Genomic DNA, 18994 nt, shown 5'->3' with positions numbered 1-18994 from the left:
GTCCTAGATGGAAGCAGGAATCAGAAGCTGTGAGTGTTCTAGGGATCTAAAGAAATTCTAGTTCTGAAGCTGTCCTATGGAAGCAGAAGTCAGAAGCTATGAATTCTCTAAAGACAGAAGCTTATATGATCGTCTCTACCGAAATAATCAGGGAAGTCTTTTATTAAAGTTCTTCGAGTATTTATTTCAGGGGGAGATTATTTATCTCAGGGGGAGATTGTTAATCTCAGGGGGAGACATATTCATATGCTTATGCTATAGCTGTGTAATTTGTCTTTTGCCGTATATTCTTTCTGATCGCAAATTCATATCATTTATATATGTTTTTGTCATCATCAAAAAGGGGGAGATTGTTAGAACAAGATTTGTTCTGATCAATTATCTTAGTTTTGATGATAACAATAATATGAATTTTGCTTAAGATTATATGGTACTCTAATCCAATGCAATTTCCTTTTCAGGAAATATATAAAGAGTACGCATAATTCAGCGCTCAGAAGCTTTGTCTCAAAGGGTTCAGCATGCAACATCAGAACATGATCTGGCAAGACATCAGAAGATGGTCGAAGCAGAATCAGAACATGGGTCTATGGAAGCATCAGAAGAACAAGAGAACAGAAGCACTGAAGTTCTGATGGTATCACGCTCAGAAGCACTTCAAGGTCAGAAGATCAGAAGATGCTATGCACCAAGCTGTTTGACTCTGATGATATTCAAACGTTGTATTCACAAACATCAGATCAGAAGGAAGTACAAGTGGCAAGCTACGCTGACTGACAAAAGGAACGTTAAAAGCTATTCTAGGCTACGTCAGTAGACACAGCGTGAACAAGGCTCGAGGTAGTTGACAAAAGCGTATAACATTAAATGCGATGCTGTACGGAACACGCAAAGCATTAAATGCACTCAACGGTCATCTTCTCCAAACGCCTATAAATATGAAGTTCTGAAGTGAAGCAAGGTTAACGATCCTGAACAAAACAACTTGCTAAAACGCTGTTCAAAATCAAAGCTCAGAATCTTCATCTTCATCAAAGCTCACTACATTGCTGTTGTAATATATTAGTGAGATTAAGCTTAAACGTTAAGAGAAATATCACAGTTTGTGATTATCGCTTTTAAGAAGCATTTGTAAACTCTTAGAATTGATTACATTAAGTTGTAAGGAACTAGAGTGATCGTGTGGATCAGAATACTCTAGGAAGTCTTAGAGGTTATCTAAGCAGTTGTAACTAGAGTGATCGTGTGGATCAGTAGACTCTAGAAAAGTCTTAGAGGGTATCTAAGCAGTTGTTCCTGGAGTGATCAGTGTGTGATCAGAAGACTCTGGAAGACTTAGTTGCTGACTAAGTGGAGAACCATTGTAATCCGTGCGATTAGTGGATTAAATCCTCAGTTGAGGTAAATCATCTCTGCGGGGGTGGACTGGAGTAGTTTAGTTAACAACGAACCAGGATAAAAATAACTGTGCAATTTATTTTTATCTGTCAAGTTTTTTAAAGCTACACTTATTCAAACCCCCCCCCTTTCTAAGTGTTTTTCTATCCTTCAGATATGAAGCGTAATATGCCGATTTGGGTGAAGCTTTCGCAGCTTCCTCTTCATCTATAGGGAGCTAAAAGCTTGAGTAAGATTGGGAGTGCAATTAGCATGCCACCAGTCACAGATGAATACACTGTGTAGAAATTGTGAGTGTCCTATGCTCGAATACTAGTGGAAGTAGACATCACCTGCAAACTGCTCGACGAAATTACTATCAAAGATAAAGAAGGAAGAAAAGTGAAAAAAATGATAGAGTATAAATGAAGACCTAAATTCTGCGACAAATGCCAAGTTATCGGTCACATTTGTGGTCAAATCCCTAAGAAGAATATGTGGAAGTCAAAGCCTCAGCGAGAACTAAAGCTTGGTATTACTGTCAATACTACACCAAAGGATACGACTAAGAACAACTCAAATGAAAAATAAACTTAACCTTAAGGGTAGGTTTTTGGACAATTATGATTGTTATGCTAATGGACGTATTTGGATCAACTAGGACCATACTAAGATTGAGATTAAACACATTAATAGTACTACTCAATACATTCATTGTGGGGTTTATGATCTACTTGGTAATCTAAAATTCTGGCTCACTGCTTTGTATGCTCATAATCAGCTGGAGCATAGGAGGACGCTGTGGAATAATATTGAGCAGTTGAATACCACCCAGGAGGGGCTTTGGTGTGTTATAGGTGACTATAACAATGTCCTTCAGGCTCAGGACAGATTTGGTGGTAATCTGGTGGTTGAGAATGGGTATAATGACCTACAAAACATGATGGATAACACTCTGGTTTATGTGAAATGGATAGTACAGGAGATTTCTTTACGTGGTTTAACAAGCAGAGTAGAGACCCCATATACTTACGTATTGACAGAGCGCTGGCTAATCCAAAATGGCTGCAGAAATACTGTGAAAAGCGCTTTAGTAGCTGCGCTGCTACAGCTTAATTTTGGCGTAGTGATCATAGATATGTATGTTTTTCTGAAGCCATGATTTTTATTTTTATTTCTCAAATAAATAATAGAGTAAATTATCATAACTATACATATCAAAATCAGCGGTTTAGTTATAAAAAAAATATATTCAAACCATATACAACTATTTATCAAATAAATAAATTATAGAAAATTAAGCAAACCAAAATAATTTATTTGCCTCTCATAAATTTTGGAAATTTCTTTACCCACCTCCCTCTTTTCTTGGCCACCTCCGGTGAAAAACCCAAAATACCCTCACTTCGGAAATGCATTTCCGAAACGCTTATTTTTTTTTCAAAATTTGTCTTATTTCGGAAATGCACTTCCGAAAATACGACAAAAATGTGTTTTCGGAGATGCATTTCCGAAAACACCCCTTTTTTGGGTTTTCGGAAATGCATTTCCGAAAACACCTTTTTTTTGGAGGGGGGTGTCTTCGGATATACACTTCCGAATTTTTTTTGGGAGGGGGTGTCTTCGGATATACACTTCCGAAATATTCCAAGACCAAATTGGTCTTGGAATGTTTCGGATATAAACTTCCGAATTCAATAATTATTAAAAAATTAAAATCAAGGTGAATCAATACAATAAATCAAGGTGAATCAATACAACTAATAGGTATAAAATTTCCTAAACAATTTTAAAGTTAAAAATTATTTTACTAACTTATATAAATCAAAAACATCTTAATTTCATAAGTAAATTTTGAATTATTTAAAATTAAATATAATATAAATATAAATATAATATATATATATTATAAATTAAAACACTCATTGTTTTAATTTTTATAATTATTATATAAATGTATAAATATATTTATAATGAATATATAATAATTATTATATAAATATATAATAATTTTTATAAATATAAAATAATTATTATAATTATTATATAAATATATAAATATATAAATTAAAACACTCATTTTTTTTAATTATTTTTGTAAATATATAAATATATAATAATTATTATAAATATATAAATATATAAATAAAAAATTATAACTCATTTTGTAAGTGAAACTATTTTAATTTTTTAATTAAAATTATTTTAAATTTTAAAATATGAATCAAAATAGAAATATATAATAATTATTATTCATAATTTATAAATTATATCAAAATATATAATTATTATTATTCATTACTCATAAATTATATCAAATTTATGATAATTGAATTAATTAATATCCTAAAATTAATTTTTGGGATTTTTTTAGATTTTTTTTGTTGGTTCGGAGATGCATCTCCGAATTAGTCAAAATCCCAAATTTTGGGATTTTTTCGGAAATGCACTTCCGAAGTCTGGAAAAATTCAGAAAAAAAATATTTCGGAAATGCATTTCCGAAGCGGGGTAAAATGGGGTTTTCGCTGGGGGTGACCCCCATAGGGAGGTGGGTAAAGAAAAAATCTAAATTTTTTTTATTTAAATACATTCTAGTCAAACTCGTGCAATGCACGAGTTTATTACCAAGTATTACATAGTTTTCGACTCTACATCCCTCTTTTAATAACAATACAATACTTAGTATCATACACATTTATTCTTTTCAAAAAAATATATTTAAACTAATTTATAATATTTTCTTGAATAAAAAATAGAATATATTAATTCAAAAACACAAGAAATACACGATGATCGCTCACGATCTAGCCACCAAGTGCACCACAGGCTTTTTGTTGACTTATCTTCTACTTTAAAGGAGAAGTAGGACCAAACAATATATTTTTTTACTAAGCTCTTTGACATCCAACCTCTATACACAATCTTCTCAAGTATACTCTCAGTAATGTTATCTATACCATGATATTATTTCTATAGAACTAAATTCCATGAATAGTTTCAGCCAGTGCCAGTTTCAAGATATTGGCTTTCCAACCTTTCTTCCTAGTGTGTTCAATGACCCAATTTTGCTCTAGAGACCACTCCTTTTGAACATGGTCCACTTCCAGCTAGGTGAGTATTGCACTGCAGATGTTCTTTGCGATCAGACAGTCAAATAATAAATGGTTAATTGTTTCTTCCACCTTTTGATACAAACTGCAAATACCCTCTTGAATCAAGCCAAATCTTTTAAGTCTCTCCTTAGTAGCTAGCTTACCATGGCAATCCAACCAAAAAGCAAGCAAAGCTCTTGGTCTAGCTATATTATTCTTGAATATTTCTCAATCCACCCCATGAATCTCTCATACACCACGCGAAATTCCAAAAATGCTTCCAGTTTCCGTAGATGCATCTTCGAAAGCACCTCTTTTTTTTTTTAAAAAACAATTGGTTTTTTTCCGTAGATGCATCTTCAAAAGCGTTAAAACATAGTGGAACTTGGGATTTTCCCAATTAATTGGGAAAATTAGAATGTTCCGTAGATACATCTACGGAACACTCTCTTTTCAACCCCTTCCGTAGATACATCTGCAGAAGATTTCATGAACTTTATTAATTTATGATTTTCCCAATTAATTGAGAAATTAATTTGTGATTTTCCCAATTAATTTGTAATTTTTCCAATTAATTAGGAAAATCATAAATTAATACCATGTTTCTTCCCTTTTTTCAAATTCTCAGCCAGATTGAGCATGGCATGATCTGAAACATTAGGGGGAAGGATAGTCAGTTTCACCTCACAGTATTTCTGCAGCCATTTTGGATTAGCCAGCGCTCTGTCAATACGTAAGTATATGGGGTCTCTACTCTGCTTGTTAAACCACGTAAAGAAATCTCCTGTACTATCCATTTCACATAAACCAGAGTGTTATCCATCATGTTTTGTAGGTCATTATACCCATTCTCAACCACCAGATTACCACCAAATCTGTCCTGAGCCTGAAGGACATTGTTATAGTCACCTATAACACACCAAAGCCCCTCCTGGGTGGTATTCAACTGCTCAATATTATTCCACAGCGTCCTCCTATGCTCCAGCTGATTATGAGCATACAAAGCAGTGAGCCAGAATTTTAGATTACCAAGTAGATCATAAACCCCACAATGAATGTATTGAGTAGTACTATTAATGTGTTTAATCTCAATCTTAGTATGGTCCTAGTTGATCCAAATACGTCCATTAGCATAACAATCATAATTGTCCAAAAACCTACCCTTAAGGTTAAGTTTATTTTTCATTTGAGTTGTTCTTAGTCGTATCCTTTGGTGTAGTATTGACAGTAATACCAAGCTTTAGTTCTCGCTGAGGCTTTGACTTCCACATATTCTTCTTAGGGATTTGACCACAAATGTGACCGATAACTTGGCATTTGTCGCAGAATTTAGGTCTTCATTTATACTCTATCATTTTTTTCACTTTTCTTCCTTCTTTATCTTTGATAGTAATTTCGTCGAGCAGTTTGCAGGTGATGTCTACTTCCACTAGTATTCGAGCATAGGACACTCGCAATTTCTACACAGTGTATTCATCTGTGACTGGTGGCATGCTAATTGCACTCCCAATCTTACTCAAGCTTTTAGCTCCCTATAGATGAAGAGGAAGCTGCGAAAGCTTCACCCAAATCGGCATATTACGCTTCATATCTTTCTTCAAACTGAAATCCGGCCTCGATTCCTTTATAATCACAAGCATACTTCTAAAGGTGTACGGTCCTTTCATCAAAACCGTATCCTTATCTTCACGACTCTTGAATCAGAGAATGAAGTAGTCGTCATCGTGATAGTACATATGAGGGAGTTGGACAAAGTTCCAAGCCCTAATCATAAAATTCTTAACCATATTCATGCTCATGCTCATATTATAATAAAACTAACTCTACAATAATCAATAATACATTTTTAACAATAAACTTGACATAACTCAATAAAAACTACCATTCTAAGCTTTAGAAAAATAAAACAATAAAAATTAGAAATTAGAAATTATTACATTTCAAAAGTGACTCCTAAAAAGTGACTCAAGGTTATTTAATCCAATAGTATTTTTGAATTTAGTTTTATTATTTTGTCTATACGGTTGCTCATGCTTTAGTTAAAGCGGTCAATTCCTAAACTTGGTGTAATTTTATTCATGTGTTCCTCTATATATTGAATAATCTCACATTAATAATGAGTTAAGCTCGTGGTTGTAAAAAAAATGATATATTTAAAATGATTTATATAATCTTAATTTAAAAAAAAAATATATAGCATAATTTCAATACTTTAATGATTATTAACAATATTTTTATTAATTATTTAATAACTCCATTACTTGCTATATATAAATAATAATTATAAATATATAATAAAAAATTGTTTTTTATAATTTTCCATATAACTTGTATATTATAATAAAAGTAAATTCTTTTTTTTTAATAAGCAACTGAATATAAGATATCGCACTAGGGGTACAACCCTTACATCAAGAAACACACTAAGAAATTTTGTTACAAAGTAAATTCTACAATCACCAGTAAACAATTTTGAAGAAATACTTGACATAATTCTAATAAAGAAATTATCATTTGAAGCATTAGAAAAATAAGATAATGAACACGAGAAAAAAACATTAAGGTTAATATAAAAAATTGTGATTATATATATATATATATATATATATATATATATATATATATATATATATATATATATATATATATATATATATATATATAAAATTAAATATTTAAAATAAAATAATGATGTTTATATCTAACAATTACTTTCTTTTTATATTATTTATTTAATGATTATTTTGATATTCAATTGCAAAATTTTGTACTCTATCTAAGTTATCTATTATCTGATCAATTAAAAAATTAATAATTATATAAATATACTATAAATTTTCAACAAATTTAAATCGCTTAGGCCTATGCCGCTGGTCATAGTTTAGTAACTCGTGATTTACTTTGTCCGAAAAAAAGCGATGGACACATTATGTAATAAAATATTTAGTTTAAGGAGCAATTCTTGCATGGACACGGACCTAAATCCATATATTTAGGAACAACCAATAAGAAGAGAGAAATTTAAATTTATTTAAAATTTAATTTCGTTTTCAATTGCCAAAATGGAGGGTGGTTGTGATAATGGAGGAGAGAGATAATTTTAGTTTTATTATTTAATTAATAAAAAAATGTGTTTGGTTGTGTGTAAATGCAGGTGGTATAGCTGTGTCCATCTAAGTATTTTCCTAGTCTAAGTTGTTATATATAAATACTTTTTAAATTTAAATTTTTTTAGTAAGTTAAAAATATTTTTTTTCTCCCAATATCCAACAAACATAGAGTAAGCTTTTAATATTTTAAAAAATGACGAGTTAAAATTAAATAAAATATTAACATTTCTCAAACCTTACTAGAGATTTTATCATCACATAATTAGAACATCATTTATTAATAGAATTACCAATTACAAGCAAACCTTATTATATATTTCTCCACACCGTTTTATTGAGAAAAAGAGCAAAGGAAAAACAGAAAATTAAACAGAAAACCCTAGACTTAATACAATATACTACAACGGAACAAATTAAAAACATATTAACATGCCAATTGATCCCTATAAGAAGATATTTCCTCAAAGATAGGAAGTCTCCTTGATCTAATTGGACTCCATACATTAAGCAGTCCATCAATTCCCTTCACAAGATTATCATCAAGATGTAAATCATCCATAAACTTAGGTTGTGGCATGTTTGCATTCAATTCTATAAGCAATTCCTCAGCTCTTTTGAAACTTGATTTCATCAGAACCTTGAAGCTTTCCTTGCAAAACTTGTTCAAGAACTGAATAGGCTTCTTCATAACGAGATTGTCTCATTAAGCATAACGTCAAGTTTAGAGCATTGTTGGCATCAGCATCTATCATTTGGGCTTTCTTGAAAATTACTTCAGCCATCATGTAGTTTGTCTTTTGCATGTAGGCCCAGCCCAAGTTTCCCTATAACATCAATGAATTTAAGTAACAATAATCTAAGCAAAAAGAAAAGATTGGAATGTTAGATAAAAAGTGAAAGATTTAAGTACCAATAATCTTGCAGTTTCTTGCGAGCTCTCTTGGTAGTTCTTCCGTTAAAAGCCTCTCCTTGATAGATAAGTCTTAGTTTTTTTTTTTTCAATAAATCAACTTGCTCCTCTACTCTTCCACATTTCTGTTTAATTTCCTCAAGAACTATATTAGATTCATTCATATCATACACATGTTTGATTAATCAAATTAATCTTTATTAATAATTGACACTAAAAATGGTTAGTTGTGTCAGACCATCAATTTCTTGTGTCTGTGCTCTGATAAATTACTGTGACATATTAACTAAATTTATTATTTTTGTCAGACTATTAATGTCTGTGTTCTGTATCTGTGTCATCTTAAATTACTCTAAAATTATTATCTGTATCAGACCATTTTGTGTTGTGTAAATCAATCTGACACGTATTAATTTAACTTATTACTTGTGTCAGACCATTTTGTGTTTTGTAAATCAATATGACACGTATTAATTTAACTTATTACTTGTGTCAGACCATTTGTGGTTTTGTTCAATATCTGTATACATTATCATCAAGTGCTTCTTGAGAATGTTTAGAGCAAAAATCTCGATTCTATCTAATTGCTCCATCACAATTGACAATTTAAGATTAACCATTTTCATATTTCTGTCTTAGGACATTGACTTACCTCTAACACATATTAATTAAAATTGTGATCATCAATTTCTGTACTCTGATAAATTATTATGACATATTAACTCAATTTATGACTTTTGTTAGACCATAAATATCTGTGTTCTGTATCTGTGCTCTCCTAAATCACTTTAAAATTATTATCTGTGTCAGAGAGACCATAAATGTCTGTGTTCTGTATGTGTGCTCTCCTAAATCACTTTAAAATTATCATCTGTATTAATTAAATCACTTTAAAATTATTATATGTGTATTAATTAAACTTATTACTTGTGTCAAACCATTTGTGTTTTGTTCGGTATTTGTATATCTGCTATGATAAATCATAGATTAATAATTTATCTATGAAACATTGTATAAAAATACCTGGTAAAGATCAAGAAGAACATTATCAAGTGATTGTTGAGAATGCTTAGAGCAAAAACCTCTAAAAGATTTGATGGCTTCAATAGCTTCTTCGGTTCTATCTAATTGCTTCATCACAACAGCCATGTCCTTCACAGCACTATCCACTTTGTCGCCAGCATTAATTGCCTTCCAAAAGTACACTAAGGCTGCTTGTGGGTCTTTATCCACCAACTGAATTCATACACATTCATATCATTATTCAATATCAAACCTTAAATCTACATAAAAAAAACACTTCAAACTTTGATCATGTAATAAACCCCAAAGAATATTAAAAAAAAATTGAATATTGAAGGAAAAAATATTCCTTGAATCTGTATGATTCTTAGTCATAAAAAAAATACACTACCACAGTAAATAAAATGGTAAAAGTAAGTCTGAAAAAGTTCAAAATGTTTTGCACTAATACATAAAGTTAATAATTAGAAACAAAGTGAAATACACAAATATTTAGAAAAATACAACATAGAATTATGAGGAAATATTAATGGTGCAATTTTAAGAGACAATGATGCAGATAATTTCAATTATGAATGCATGCATGAACAATAAAAAACAAAGGAACCTTATGGATAACATACCATACCTGAGCATGTTTGGCTTTGACATAAGGAGTGTCACAAAAAGGAACCTTATGGATAACATGATAAAGATCATCTTTCTTTGCTTTGGAACTTTTCTTCGAGACACTATTTCCTTCCATTTTCTCTCACAAAAGATAGATACCCTTTGTTTTGGAGGCACATGCATGTAGGGGTGTTCGCGGTGCGGTTTGGTTCGGTTTTGAGCATAAAAGCCATCCTAACCGCGAGATAAAAATGCATGCGGTTCGGTTTGGTTCGGTTGATTTTTAAAAAGTCATCCAAACCAAACCAAACCAAACCAATGCGGTTAGGATCGGTTCGGTTAACTGCGGTTTACACTATAAAATAAAAATGTACTGAAATAAAAGGAAAAAGGAAAGTAATTCAATGTCAATATAATATATGATATTATACCATACAAAAGAAATTATATTACAAGAACAGTAGAGAACTAAAAATACATTATAAATGAAATACATATAAAATACAAAAACTAAGTGGATTATGCCAAAACTTAAGTTAATAAATTAATTATTAAAATTCAAAACGTTAGATGTGGCTGTGTGCAATTGAATTTGGAAAGATAATAAATTAATTATAAAAATTTAAAACTTAAGTTAAATATGCGGTTTGGTTCGGTTTCGTGAAATAAAAACCGCAAACCAAACCAAACCGTGCGGTTCAGTCCAAAAACTATCCAAAATCATCCAAACCAAACGCGGTTTTTTGCGGTTTCGGTTTGGATTGGTTCGATTTGCGGTTTTGCTTTTGGATTGGTTCGGATACGATCACCCCTACATGCATGCACCTTATGATGAAGACGGAAGAGATTCAGTGAAGAAAATGCGGGGTCTACTCACATAAAGAAAAACTTGGGACATAGGAAGATAATATACACAAGAAACTTCGGATGCTAACCTTATGAATGTGGAAGGAATTGAGGCTAGATTCTATATGATGACATCATGCTTCCAATGCTAATTGGTTTTTCTCACGTGGCATTTTTGTTTTTATTTTTGTTTTCCTATTGTTTGAGTACTTCTATTAGTGTTAATAATAATAATAATAATAATAATAATAATAATAATAATAATAATAATAATAATAATAATAATAATAATAATAATAATAATAATAATAATAATAATAATAATAATAATAATAATAATAATAATAATAATAATAATAATAATAATAATAATAATAATAATAATAATAATAATAATAATAATAATAATAATAATAATAATAATAATAATAATAATAATAATAATAATAATAATAATAATAATAATAATAATAATAATAATAATAATAATAATAATAATAATAATAATAATAATAATAATAATAATAATAATAATAATAATAATAATAATAATAATAATAATAATAATAATAATAATAATAATAATAATAATAATAATAATAATAATAATAATAATAATAATAATAATAATAATAATAATAATAATAATAATAATAATAATAATAATAATAATAATAATAATAATAATAATAATAATAATAATAATAATAATAATAATAATAATAATAATAATAATAATAATAATAATAATAATAATAATAATAATAATAATAATAATAATAATAATAATAATAATAATAATAATAATAATAATAATAATAATAATAATAATAATAATAATAATAATAATAATAATAATAATAATAATAATAATAATAATAATAATAATAATAATAATAATAATAATAATAATAATAATAATAATAATAATAATAATAATAATAATAATAATAATAATAATAATAATAATAATAATAATAATAATAATAATAATAATAATAATAATAATAATAATAATAATAATAATAATAATAATAATAATAATAATAATAATAATAATAATAATAATAATAATAATAATAATAATAATAATAATAATAATAATAATAATAATAATAATAATAATAATAATAATAATAATAATAATAATAATAATAATAATAATAATAATAATAATAATAATAATAATAATAATAATAATAATAATAATAATAATAATAATAATAATAATAATAATAATAATAATAATAATAATAATAATAATAATAATAATAATAATAATAATAATAATAATAATAATAATAATAATAATAATAATAATAATAATAATAATAATAATAATAATAATAATAATAATAATAATAATAATAATAATAATAATAATAATAATAATAATAATAATAATAATAATAATAATAATAATAATAATAATAATAATAATAATAATAATAATAATAATAATAATAATAATAATAATAATAATAATAATAATAATAATAATAATAATAATAATAATAATAATAATAATAATAATAATAATAATAATAATAATAATAATAATAATAATAATAATAATAATAATAATAATAATAATAATAATAATAATAATAATAATAATAATAATAATAATAATAATAATAATAATAATAATAATAATAATAATAATAAATAATAATAATAATAATAATAATAATAATAAATAATAATAATAATAATAATAATAATAATAATAATAATAATAATAAATAATAATAATAATAAATAATAATAATAATAATAATAAATAATAATAATAATAATAATAATAATAATAATAATAATAATAATAATAATAATAATAATAATAATAATAATAATAATAATAATAATAATAATAATAATAATAATAATAATAATAATAATAATAATAATAATAATAATAATAATAATAATAATAATAATAATAATAATAATAATAATAATAATAATAATAATAATAATAATAATAATAATAATAATAATAATAATAATAATAATAATAATAATAATAATAAATAATAATAATAATAATAATAATAATAATAATAATAATAATAATAATAAGGGATAGAGACATACAATTGAGTGGTATACACTCATAATTGAGTGGTATAGAAATTGAATATGAAGTTTAATCTCGAGATTAATCTCGAGATTAATCTATGGAGTTTTTATATTTGTTGTATTTTTGTCTCTAAATAATTTTAAATTTTATTTTAAGTGTTATATTTCTCAAATTAGTGATAATCAATTTGGTTTTATATGGTGCAGAGATATTGTAATAAAGGGAATGTATGAGGCAAAGTTCCAATAAAATTGTATTAGTAGTGTGATTCAAGTATTACAAAAGGAGGAGCTCACTTATATATAGAAGTGATATGTGAGAAAAAAAAGTGGTTACAACAAACTTCAGTTAGGTAGTTACACATTAACCAACTAAACTAACTAACTTGAAGCTCAAGTAACTAACTTTTAGCTAAAGAATCTTAATACTCCCTCTAAAGTTGGGAGATATATGTTACAGATTCCCAACTTGTATATAAGAACATGGAACAAATCCTTTGGCAAAGCCTTGGTGAGAGGATCAGCCAGCTGGTGTTTTGATGGTACATGTAGCAACCTGATGACATTTGCAGCCACAAGTTCCCTAATAAAGTGACAATCTATGTCAATATGCTTGGCTTTCTCATGACTCATTGGATTATTTGCCATTTGAATAGCCGATGTGCTGTCACAAAACACCTTACATGAAGGAACTTTGATGTCAAAAGCTCTTAGAAGTTGTCTTAGCCACAATAACTCAGATGTGACTGAAACTAAGACCCTATACTGAGCTTCAGCTGATGATCTCGATACAATGATGTGCTTTTTGGACTTCCAAGATACTAATAATTCTCCAATAAAAATACAAAAATCACTGGTGGATTTTCTGGTTGTTGTACAACTTCCCCAATCCGCATCAGAGTATGCAGAAATATGAAGTGAGGGATTTGATGAGAACAGTATTCCTTGACCCGATGTGCCTTTCAAGTACTGCAAAATGTGGTTGATCCCATTCATATGTTGCTTTCTAGGCTTTGACATGTATTGGCTAAGCTTATGCACATCATATGAAATGTCAGGTCTTGAAATGGTTAGATATAATACTTTGCCAATGATCCTTCTATATTGAGAAACATCTTCAAGTGAAGGACCTTCTTCATTATTAAGATTTGCACCAGGATCTATAGGCAGAAAAAGAGGTTTAACATTCACAAAGTCTGTATCCATAAGTAGTTGTAGTGTATATTTCCTTTGACACAAGTGTATCCCTTTGTTAATTTTTTTGATAAACGTGTATCCCTTTGTTAGAATAAGCAATCTCTAAACCAAGAAAATACTTCAGGTCTTCCAAAAGCTTTAACTTGAACTGAATTTGAAGCACGTTTTGAATTTCTTCAATGGGTTTAGGATCAAGAATGGCATGGACTATGTCATCTACATAAAAAATTTCTTGAATTTCTTGAATAATTTATTTGTCTCTAATAAAAAATTTATTTAAATACATTCTAATCAAATATGAGATGCACAACTTTTGCCGCATAATTCGATTCTAACCTCGTCAAATAAATTGTGACGTGGCATCCTTCAAAACACATCTCTTTTTTTATTTTCACAATATTATCATCTATTCATCTTTTTTTTCTTTATTCCATTCTATTATGATTATTCTCCTCTTAAATTTTCAATAGTTTAATGTTTTTTTACTCTCATTTACTCATCTTAAAAAGAAGTAAAAAAACATCAACTCCTATCACACGACTATAACATAACTCTTTATTTTTTTCCTCTCTCCAATTTCTTGATATTAGTATACCATAGTGAATCAACAATCTTGGTTTCTTCTCATTTCTATCACCCTAAGTGAGTGGTTCTAAATGGTTTTTGCAATACATTGGTAAATGATGCACTCCATTTAGAGGGATTTCTTATCATTTTTTAGGATTCTTAGGCACCATGTACGCTTCCAAAAATACCCTATACTTCTAGAGATATATCTCCAGACACATTTTTTTCTCAATGTTGGTTTGTTCCAGAGGTGCATCTACGGTATGTTTCCTGTTACGTACCTCCGGAACCTTTTTTTGATACATTTGCGCCATCCCTCATTCTTTATTTTTCATCTTCACTCTCTCCTAACTCTCTCACACCTCAAAAATTTTATTTCCACCAAATTTGATTTTATTTCACCCGAGTTCGGCAGAGAGCATCAACTTCAACGATCAACACACTCTAAATCATTCAAAGCTCAATATAATCGGTAAGTTTTCAAGTTTCTGAGATATTTTCGAGTATTTCTCGTAAAAGAGTTAGAATATAATTTTAGGGGTAGAAATCCTTAACTGGTTTCAAAAACATAGTTTAGAGATAATGTAGGTATTGTTTGTTATCTTAAACGTACGATCAGGACTTCAAAAAATTGATTTTCATGTGTTAGAGAGACGTCATTGTCGTGACTGGTGAGGTTGCAGAAGGTTTTGGAGTTTCATCTACGAAACAAGTTCATGTTAGGGTATTTTCGTAGTTGTAGCTCCAGAACAACCCAGAGGTTGTGAATGCTAGGTACTTTCGTAGGTGTATCTATGGAAGTTTTCCATATGTATATATCAGGAAGGAAAAAATGTTTCTTTTTTTTTCTTTTTTAATTTATTTGTATATAATTCTAATTTATTGGTTATACCTTGCAGACTTTATGGCTGATATAGAGAACCGACTGATACATGGACGAGTTGTACAACATGCATCTGTCCGACGTGCACAGAGATAGACAATTGTAGAGGAAGCCGGTGCATCTGTTCCAGGAGAGCCTAAAACTGAGGCTACGCCTAGTGCACAACCTTCATCCACTTCTTCATTGTGGGGGCGTCAGGATGCTGTTGAAGGTTCATCATAGGCCCTGTCTTCCAGTAGGCCTCGTTGGAATAGTTCTGTTCCACTTCCTGCATATGATAATTATTCGGTGCCACCTCTAGAGGGTGATGACCCACCTCACAGATCCATGAGTATGACTAGGGCGGCTACGCTGGCGGACAGGTATTCGAGGCTGGGAGAGGGATGCATGTGGAAGACCAGGAGTGTCGCTGCCAGTTGGTCACTATATGTGGTAGCAATCGTATATCCTTCTACTTCTTTTCACTTCTTTTCATCCTTAAGAACTATATTAGATTCATTCATATCATACACTTATTTGATAAATCAATTGAATCTTTATTAACAATTGACATTTTAAGATTAATCATTTCCATATTTCTGTCGGATACTGACTTAACTCTGACACATATGAATTAAAATGGTTACTTGTGTCAGACCATCAATTTCTTAGGTACGTGCTCTGATAAATTATTGTGACATATTAACTAAATTTATTATTTTTTGTCAAAACCATTAATGTCTGTGTTCTGTATCTATGTGCTATCTTAAATCACCCTAAAATTATTACCTGAGTCAGACCATTATTGATTACTGTGACATATTAACCATTAATATTTGTGTTCTGTATCTGTGCTCTGATAAATTACTGTGACATATTAACTTATTACTTGTGTCAGACCATTTATGTTTTGTTCAATATCTATATACATTATCATCATATTCTTGAGAATGCTTAGAACAAAAACCTTCCAAAGATTTGTTGGCTTTAATAGGTTCTTCGGTTCTATCTTATTGCTACATCACAATTGACAATTTAAGATTAACCATTTTCATATTTTTGACTTAGGAGATTGACTTAACTATGACAAATATTAATTAAAATCGTGACCATTCATTTCTGTGCTCTGCTCTGTTAAATTATTATGACACATTTTGTCAGACCATAAATGTGTGTGGTCTGTATCTGTGCTCTCCTGAATCACTTTAAAATTATTATTTGTCTCAGACATACCATAAATGTCTGTTCTTCTGTATCTGTGCTCTCCTAAATCACTTTAAAATTATTATCTGTGTCAGACCATTAGTGTTTTTTGTTGTGTAAATCAATTTGACACATATTAATTAAATTTATTACTTATGTCAGACCATTTGTATTTTGTTCCGTATCTGTATCTCTGTTATGATAAATGATTAGTAATTTACCTATGAAACATTGTATAAAAATACCTTGTAAAGATCGAGAAGAACATTATCAAGTGATTCTTGAGAATGCTTAGAGCAAAAACCTCTGAAAGATTTGATGGCTTCAATAGCTTCTTCGGTTCTATCTAATTGCTTCATCACAACAGCCATATCCTTCACAGCACTATCCACTTTGTCTCTGACATTAATGGCCTTCCAAAAGTACACTAAGGCTGCTTCTGGATTTTTATCCACCAACTGAATTCATACACATTCATATCATTATTCAATATTAAACCTTAAATCTACATAAAAAAAATACTTCAAACTTTGATCATGTAGTAAACCAAAGAATATATATAAAAAAAGGAATATTGAAGAAAAAAAGATTCCTCGAATCTGTATGACTCTCTGAATCTTAAAAAAAAAAAAACTCTATCACAGTAAAACAAAAATTTGGTAAAAGTAAGTCTGAAAAAGTTGAAAATGTTTTGCACTAATACATAACGTCAATAAATAGAAACAAAGTGAAATATACAAATATTTACAAAAATACAACATAGAATTATGAGAAAATGGTGCAATTTTACGAGACAATGATGCAGATAATTTCAATTATGCATGCATGAACAAATAAAAAACAAAGGAACCTTATGGATAACATACGATACCTGAGCATGTTTGGCTTTGACATAAGGAGTATCACCAAAAGGAACCTTATGGATAACATGATAAAGATCATCTTTCTTTGCCTTAGAACTTCTCTTCAAGACACTATTTCCTTCCATTTTCTCTCACAAATGATAGATACTCTTTGTTTTGAAGGCACATGCATGCACCTTATGATGAAGACGGAAGAGATTCAATGAAGAAAATGAGGGTTCTACTGTCATAAAGAAAAACTTATATAGAAAGATAATATATACAAGGAACTTAGGATACAAACCAATGTGAATGTGGAAGGAATTGAGGCTAGATTCTATATAACATCATGCTTCCAATGCTAAGTGGATTTTCACACATGGCATTTTTGTTTTTGTTTTCCTATTGTTTGAGTCCTTTTAATAATAATAATAATAATAATAATAATAATAATAATAATAATAATATCAATTTTTTTTAATAAGCAATTTGAACCTGAGACTTTGAGAGGAGCACACTCTCAAGTCCCAAGCGTTTCACCGCTAGATCACACACACGCACACATAATAATAATATCAACAATAACTAGACGTTTGCACGTGCGATGCACGGATATATTTTATTGAATTATTATTAATAAATAAAAATGTTTAAAAAATATTTTGAAATATTGTGATATTATATTAATTTTGTTTCTTAAGAAAAAAACTTAAGAACAATTTAGTAATATTTTAATATAATTAAAAAAGATTAAAAAAATCAAAGAGTATAAAATAATCAAATTTACATTAGAGGAAAAAAAGAAAAATATTGCACATATTATAAATTGGTATAGATAAGAAAATTATAAGTACTAATTTACTTTTTTGCAATTAACAAATTAAATATTGTCATTATAATTATAAAATTAAAAACGTATGTTTGAAGTTTCTAAAATGAAATAATAAAAAGATTTATGAGCAAAACAATTTTATTTTAATTTTAATTGTTAAATATTATTGTTTAAACAAATAATTTGATTTCTATTTATTTAATTAACTAATTATATTTTGAATTTTAAATAATTTATTTAGAGATAAAATAAGATATTTAATAATTTTAAGTAATATATAATTGATAATGATAATTGCATTATTAAGAGGAAGATAATTTAAAATTTGTTTCACCTTTCATATGATGGAGATGGGAGATATAGGGGTGTCCGCGGTGCAGTTTGGTTCGGTTTTGAGCATAAAAGCCATCCTAATTGCGAGATAAAAATGCATGCGATTCG

At 28.2% G+C, this 18994-nt stretch overlaps 1 pseudogene; it reads right to left on the bottom strand.

The window, feature by feature from the left end:
• Nucleotides 1–8004: 8004 nt before the first annotated feature.
• On the bottom strand, nucleotides 8005–17867 carry LOC131638124 (protein SULFUR DEFICIENCY-INDUCED 1-like; annotated as a pseudogene).
• Between the last annotated feature and the right edge of the window lie 1127 nt (nucleotides 17868–18994).

This window comes from Vicia villosa, unplaced genomic scaffold (assembly GCF_029867415.1).
Source record: "Vicia villosa cultivar HV-30 ecotype Madison, WI unplaced genomic scaffold, Vvil1.0 ctg.002184F_1_1, whole genome shotgun sequence".
NCBI lineage: Eukaryota > Viridiplantae > Streptophyta > Magnoliopsida > Fabales > Fabaceae > Vicia > Vicia villosa.
Note: the sequence above shows the minus strand (reverse complement) of the source record. Positions and strands in the feature narration are given on the sequence as shown.